The sequence below is a fragment of the Cervus elaphus genome, chromosome 30 (genome assembly GCF_910594005.1).
Source record: "Cervus elaphus chromosome 30, mCerEla1.1, whole genome shotgun sequence".
NCBI lineage: Eukaryota > Metazoa > Chordata > Mammalia > Artiodactyla > Cervidae > Cervus > Cervus elaphus.
In genome coordinates, this window is record NC_057844.1 from 35276700 (window position 1) to 35285173 (window position 8474).

The following is an 8474-nucleotide window of genomic DNA, read 5'->3' on the forward strand; positions in this document are numbered from 1 at the left end:
CAAGGTCACCCAGAAACTCCCCCCTCGCTTGGCCTGGCAGACTGGTCTCCTCGTGTTTCCTGGGTCCCCTCCCACTCCCCCACAGCCTGGCACAAGCCTTCCCTCTGTCTGGAACTCCCTCCCTCTGACTGTGACTCTCACTTCCAAAATCAGCTCAAATGATTCTTTCTTGACCCCCAGACGAGGCAGAGTTCCCTGTTACCGAGCCTGTAGGGCCGTGTCCTGGCCCTGCCCCAGTGCCCAGCAGCCCTGGACGTGGGTTTAGTGATGACTCCTCTGCTCTGAGCGACTCTGGAGCCTGGCCCCGAAAATAGAGGCTGGCTGACCATCGCGGCCTGGCAGCCTTCTACCCGAGTGGGGACTCTGTCCTGTCGTGTCAGCACTTCCCAGAGAACCTCCAACACATAGTGTTTCATAAATATTTATTGAATGAGTAACAAGGGCATTTATTGTGTTGGCCAAAAAGTTTGTTTGGGTTTTCCATAACATCTTATAGGATAACAGGAACAAGCTTTTTGGCCAACCTAATATTTCTAATTTATAACATGACAAGGAGACAGATAATCAAGTAAAGATCTATGTTTTGTCCTTTAAAAAAATCCCTGTGGTTTTAAACAAAATGCCCATGATATAGAATGATTTCTCAAAGAGCAAACACGCTTCAGCCCTACCCATCTCTTTTCTTCAAGAGCACCTCCCCAAAACAAGTCAGTTATAACATAAAGAGTTCGATCAGCCATTGCTATGGGTTTGCTGTATTTTCCGTGATCACCATTGAAGGCTTTCTTTTTTAAAAAACTAAATCCAAACTTGTTTTTAAAAATCTAATTTTAATTTGGGAAGCCTCCATAAAATAAGTGTATCGTTGTATATTTTTATCCCCAAACTGAAATAGATTTCAGGACCATTTTCTGATGATCAGCCCAGAGGCATTCAAGCTGGTTGTTGTTCAGTCGCTCAGTCATGTCCGACCCTTCGCTACCCTATGGACTGCAGCACGCCAGGCTTCCCTGTCCTTCACCATCTCCCGGAGTTTGCTCAAACTCACATCCACTGAGTTGGTGATACTATCTAACCATCCCATCGCCACCTCTCCAGCCATTCAAATCTCGAGCTCCCGGTGTTAGTGGGAGCAGCAGTACAACCTGCCACAAGGAACACCTCAGGCAGAGAGACAGAAGCTGCCAGGTGGAAGATCCCAGCAGGCTGAGCTGCCTTTCCTACAAGGAACAAAACAGGAAAGTAGAGAAGACAAAAGGAAAAGAAGCAAAGAGAAAACACTGAACAAATCACACTGACCGCAGAATGGTCCGGTCACGTGGCCATGTGGGTCTTCTGTTGCACAGAACCAAGTTCCTTCCCCTATTTGATGAGAAGGTCCACCCTGTAAGGTGGATCTCCACAATTCCTGATGCTTCATCCAGACTTCATGATCCTAAACTTTCCAACACAGCTGCTGCCATAAACTGGAATCCTGAAACCAACAATGTTGGACTGAATTTCCCATAAGCTGGGCCCACTGGTGAACTCATTTCCCACGTTTCAGCAGTGACTCTCTCCTCACCACCTTTACAGTACTGGGCTTCCCAAGTGGCTCAGATGGTAAAGAATCCACCTGTCCTTGCAAGAGACAAGGACAGGTCCTTGTTCGACAGGACAGGTCCTGTCCTTGTTCAATCCCTGGATCAGGAGGGTCCCTTGGAGAAGGAAATGGCAACCCACTCCAGTATTCTTGCCTGGGAAATCCCATGAACAGAGGAGACTGGCAGGCACCGTCCATGGTATCGCAGAAGAGTCGGACACAATTTAGCAACTAAACAACAACAACAAACAATAGTATCACTGCAATTGATTATTGATATTCAGAATGGTTGACTTTATTAAGAAAGGTCAACAGGAGCGCGTAGAACCTAGCAAAGAATAGAGCTGCAACCATACAAAAGTCAAAAGTCAAAGCTCTATTGCCTGAAATGCTCCAAGATATTCTGGGCTTCCCTGAAATATATATATATAATGGAATATGACTTAGCCATAAAAAAGAATGGAATAATGCCACTTGCAGCAGTACCTAAGGAACCAGAAGTTTCACTGAACGTTTTCATTTGCTACTTGCTGCGAATTATTCTACTTTGTTGGCTATCAGAACTTCAGACCCTTTATTAACCAGCTTACAGTACAGATCCCTGGCTCTGGTAAATGCTGACATGGAAATAAAAAGAAGCAATCAGTTAAAAGTTTGCTTTTATCCCCAGGGAGGCAGCTCTTCGTTTTCAATGAGGAATGACCTGTCAAATAAATCAGGCTTTCACAATGATTAGAAATACACTGCAGATTATTTTGCCAAAAAGCTTATAGTCCACTGAAAACTCATGTGAAATCAGGAGGAATTTGGCTTTTTCCAACCTCAGCTGAAGATAAAGCAGAGCTGCGAAGGTGAGGATGTCTGTGATTCTTGAAGCTCACAGGAATTTGGGAGGTGTGGTGAAAAATCACAAAAATCCTATCCCTGATACCTTTCTCTTGCTCTGAGGCAAAATCGTTTGTAAAAACGTTCCTTTTGATTTCTGTTATCCAAATAATTCCAGCTTAAATTGGAACTCAAATATTAATCTGATAATGACACCGTTGAGACACAGTCTCTGACGATTGATCTCGAATGACTTACGAGGCTTTACTTTACCCCATTTTCTGCATTCCTTTCCATCCCCTCCCCACCACCTCCACCATCATCTGGGAGCAAAAGAGACCCTCAAGTGTGTGTCTTAGGGTGATTACTATGTGCTTGGGAACATCCTTTAATTTAAATTTCGTCTTATTTTATTTTTAGCTTCAAAGCTTCTGCAGGAATGAACACCTGTCTTTCAGGGCATTATCAGAAATTGTCAGGTACCTGACGCACTTTGTTTTGTCAAGTCCTCTGACAGTGACACTGCGGATGGAAGTCACATTTTAATTAGTGATCAAAGCGAGGACACCTGTGAGCTGGGTGAGACTCTAAACTCTCTGATATTAGGTTTACACATCTGAAAGGACCCTTTGATTCTCCCATGTGATTGTCCTTTCTAGGAGATCAACTCTTTTTTTCCTTTTTTTAACAAAGGCAACATGTTTAGCTAATCTGAGCCCTGAAGTTACAGGTGACAATGTCTGTTCACACAGCAATGTTAACACCTTATAAAAGTGGTACCATGTCACAGAGGACGCCAGGATATGCTCCAAAAGACCCCCCTGCACTGGAGATGCATTTGGCTACTTAAAATACAGGGGCCCCTAAGTGGTCTCAGAAACCCTGGGCCTGAACACCAGGGTAAGGAAACTGTGCTTGTGGCCTGTTACTATAAGGGGAGAAGGTGGGACCCACAGAGACAACTCAGGTTCAAGGTCAACCAGAATCGGTCTGTGTTGTAGGCAGAACTCATTTATTTTACATAAACTAAAATACATACCTAGATGTATATGTTTATATGACATGGTATCAACCTATGATACATAATTACTAGTATAATATGCAAATCAGTAAGTATTAATATAGTAACATTAATATACTAACATGTTCACAACTTATATATACACTATTATACATATGTGATATGTACTATTAATATAAAGTAATTTTATATACATATATACGCACTAATAATTTCTGTGGTGAAAATGGAGTAATTGAAGCTCAACTATAAACGTTTGAACTGACAGGTAAAAAAGTAACTTGGGATCTCTGTTTGGCTACTAGAAATAGTACCTTAAATACTTACAAGAGTGGAGATACAAAAAAGTACAGAGAATAAGATCTAGAAACAATCTGCCCATGTTTTAATGTACTTTTACACAATTTTTGAACCTGGACAGAATTTTTCAATTTGGGCCTAATGAATGTGCCATTTTGTATTCTTCTTTCTTACAATTAACACCAGTGTTTTCTTTTAATGTTAAAGTTGTCCCTGGGGACTTCCCTGGTGGTGCAGTGAATAGGAAGCCACCTCCCAGTGCAGGAGGTGAGGTTTCAATCCCTGGTCTGGGAAGATCCCACCTGCTGCAGAGCAGCTAAGCCTGAGCACCACGACTACGAGCCCGTGCGCCTGGAGCCCCTGCTCCACAACGAGAAGTCACTGCAAGGAGAAGCCCGCCCACCACGACGAAGAGTAGCCCCCGCTCACCACAACCACAGACAAGCCTGTGAACAGCAATGAAGACTCAGTGCAGCCAAAAATAAATAGTTTATTTTTAATTGTCCATGAGCATCATCTAATGACTGTATCATGATATATCTTATTACTCATAATAATATACTTGCTTATTTCTAATTTTCTGCAAGCATGAAAAGACCACAATGAAATAAAGTAGAAACAGTTAGAAAGTTCCTGTTGCGTGAAGCTAACCTTTCTTTCAAAACGGCCGTATCATTCACAGCTCTACCAGCGATACATACAAATGCCTACCTACCAGTAATTGATATTTCTTTTCATTCTTTGATACTAGTTTCATTTTCAATTTTCTGCACTATTTTGATTACCAACATGGTTATTATTGTTTATCAAACATTTTAATTTCCTTTTTTCTTATTTATATATCAATAGGTAGTCTGATTGACTATAGGTTCCAATTATTGATTTGCATGAGTTCTTTATATATTAAGAAGAGTAATTTTTCATCATTAGATTTATTGTAGATAGTTTTTTAAAAACTTTGTCAGTGGAGTTTTAATGCATCAAGCTACATACAGATTTTTAAAGTCTCATACAAGTAAATTTGCCAGTCTTTCCCTTTGTGATTCCTCCCATTGCTTATTATTGATACTTGAGAAAGTCTTTTCCCTTAGAGTTCAGATAAACATTTACCCCCATTTTCTTATTATTTTATCTTATGTTAGCTCTACCTAAACTCATTTTCTATAAATTCAATATTCATGACAAAGCAAAGCTTTTCTTTTTCATCACAGCATATTTTGCAAATATTTCCATTATTCTGCAGAATCAGCCAAGAAGAAACTAGCTCATTCCCCAGCTAAGAAACTATGGAAGTGTTAAGCTACTCTCAGTGGAGTTTAAGGAGTTCTCATTTCCTTCCTGCCCAGAGGTCATAAAGGACCAATGCAAAGGTTTAAGTCACAGCCTGTGACACAGAGAATGATCATTTCTCACCGAGTCACAATCTGGACCCAAGTTTTGACTTTATAAAAGAGACGGGCATTGTGATGGGCTGTTTTTCTAACAGGTGATCTTCCAGTTCAGGGTGACAATCTGAATATGTTTTGAAGGGTTACAGATTCTCCTTGAAGAGGAGATTTGATGAGAAGTAGCAGCTTAGTACTTGTAATGAGGTCACTAGCCTTAAATCAGCTTTCAACATCTTTTGAAGAAATCACCCTTTAAAGTTTAACTGATCAAAGTGACATAAGCACAAAAGTTAGACTCCCTCTGGCCTATCCATTACTGCCAGGCGAGGGGCAAAGAGCAGGACCACAGGGAGATGGAGAATCCAGAAGCAGAGTTGTCGCCCAGGGCTCGCCCACCAAAGAAAAGGAGGCCAGCCAAGAAGTCAAGACTTCAAACCAGACACAGGGGTCTGTGGAAATGGGCGCAAGCTGACTGGTCCTAAACCAAGCGATCAGACAACTATTCTAGTCTTCCTCAATCACCAGAAATGGCTGGAGTATCCACCCCTCCTCTCTGTCCGTGATTTCTGAGTCCAAGGGGAAAAATGCTCCTGGAAACACCATTCATTCAAAATCTCACTTACTGTGAGACCACACATATTAAGGTCCAATCTGGTTTTTACAAGAATGAGGGAAAATTGCTTTAAACCTACTGAGAGAAAGGGAATCTAACTATTACTCAGTTGTGTCCGACTCTTTTGACCCCATGGACTGTAGCCCTCCAGGTTCCTCTGTGCATGGAGTTCTCCAGGCAGGAATATTGGAGTGGGTTGCCATTTCCTTCTCCAAGGGATCTTTCTGACCCAGGGATCGAGCCTGTGTCCCGTACACTGCAGGTGAATTCTTTACCATCTGAGCCACCAGGGAAGCCCATATGTTCAAAGACAATGATCTAAAAGTGAGGCTGTGATTAAAAGAAACATAGTGAGAGTAAATAAGTTTCACTTGGGGGAAATGTAGGACATGAGAAGTGGATGAGAGGCGAGAGAGATGGATTCGGAGGAGGATTTCTGGAGTCTTATCCACCTGATCAACCCAATAATCTCAACCTAATCCGTGGACAGAAACCAGACTTTGATGGATTATGGTCAGTCCCTCCATCACAAAGAGCTTCTCAGGTGGCTCAGTGGTAAAGACTCTGCCTGCCAATGCAGGAGATGCAGGAGACGCAGGTTCAATCCCTGAGTCAGGAAGATCCCCTGGAGAAGGAAATGTCTACCCACTCCAGTATTCTTGCCTGGAAAATCCCATGGACAGAGGAGCCTGGAGAGTTACAGTCCATGGAGTTGCAAAGAGTTGGACATGACCGAGTGACTGAGCACACTATTGCAAAATGTTTGCCTAAGGCGGTGCCAGTGCAAATTATAGTATATCAGACCCCATGTGAGGCACTTAGTGTATTACACTAGAGACAAGCCCAGTTGTCGTACATTATCCACAGTATTCTCGACTGGGATCATGAAATCCAGGCCTATCAGAGCATAAACATGTCACGATCTCATCTGTGTAGACAGGGGTCATGTGCTGTTACTTTTTACTATCTAGAAAATAAGAAATTTATTTCATTAAAAATCCAAATCCCGTATACTGTTGTCACATTTTTAAAAAAAGTTAACGTGAGTCAGGTTGCCAAGGACTACTAGTGATCTTAGAGGGACAGAGGAGGAGAACCGTAAATTACCAGAATACTTTTCCTGGGTCTACAACACGTTAAATTGGCTCTTCTCCTCCCCCCACCAGCTGCCACTCCCAACCTGTAACCCCTTAGGCGCACACGTAATTTCACTGTAATTTAAGCAGAGCTGGTTGTTTTTTTATGGAAAGTTAAATGAAAGCACACATGTAGGCATGATCATCTTCTCAACTTCTGAGCCAAAAACCCAACAGAAATATTTCTCCTCCATGGAAGGGGACTGTGGACACAGAGGGGCCAGCAGTTCTGTGGAGGAGGTCAGGTCCCAGAGAGCTGTCACCCACCACTCCAGGAGCGCGCACTGACTCCACTCTCTCCACGTTTTCAAAGGAGGAAAATCAAATCTGGCTTCGACCAGAGGTTCGTGCCTCCTCTCTTCCGGGCTTCACCCGAAACCTCCCTTCAAGGGGGACTTGCACATGCAGAATGAACAGTGGTTAAGGGCGATCACGGTCTGCATTTTTCCTCTAAGGCCCTGCACAACCCTGAAATCTGATTGTGAAACCGGCAGTGGGAAGGGCCGTATTTCACTGCTCCCAAACGTCCTTGCCGGTGTTCTCTTTCAGCCTCCATCTAAAAGTTTTACTTTTCACGCGCTTTCAGTGCTGGGCACCACGGATAAGAAGGAAGTAACCCAGGGCTTGGAGGGCGGGGCTGCTGGGAGATTCCCTCCCCCGACTCCAAGGTCCCTTACCCACCCAGGATCCTGCTCATTTGAGAAAACAAAGGCCAGCAGCGGGGAGAGGAGGAGAAGGGGGCACATTCCTGGGACTTAATGGTGACGCCTCCACGGTGCATGGAATCCCAGCGGGCTGTTATCTCCGTCTGCTCCAGAGCCCGGGGGAGGGAGAACACGGGAGGCCCCCAGATTCCATCTCACTGACATAGAAAGGGCAGCTGGTGCAATTTCCCTTTAATTTCCCTTTAAATAATGTTTGGTGCCTGCGGCCCATGTAATCTGCCCTCCAGAACAAAAGGCAGGGAAGGAGGCCTGCCAAAGCGCCTGGGGCCAGGAGGTGTGAGCCCTGACCGTTTCCTGGTCTGGCCTCAGCACCCCCCGCCTCAACTCCACACACACCCCCCACCCGCTCCCACCCGCTGCTCCCCCAGGGCCCGTGGCCTCCCAGCCCACCGCCTGGTTTCTCAATGAACAAATGAGGACTGTTTCCTATGATCCTGGGAGGTCAGGTCCTGAGCCTTCTCTGACCTACAGGCCGGGTGCCGCAGGAGAGGTGCGGGGGTGTCGCCACGCTCACCCCCGGCCCCCAGCCAGGAGCCCAGGTTCTCCCTGGAGTCCCCCAAGGATCTGACTCCTTGTTTCTAATGACAAAACCACAAGAGCCTAGTGATGCTAGTCCTCAAGTCATCGACTGGCTGAGGAGGAGAGGGCATAAAAACAGCAGGTGGAGTATAAATCCTACACGTTAGACACTTCATGTCTGAATTCCACCTGTTAGAGCAATGTACCCAAAACATATATAATAAATGCATTTGGTTTTAGTGCTGCTATGGATTATACATGGATTTATATTTATACACACATATGCATATCAGTATTGTAAACTGCAGGAACAGCTATTCAGGGTCTCTAGTGTTAGTGTGACAAATGGCTTCTGTTCTCAAGAA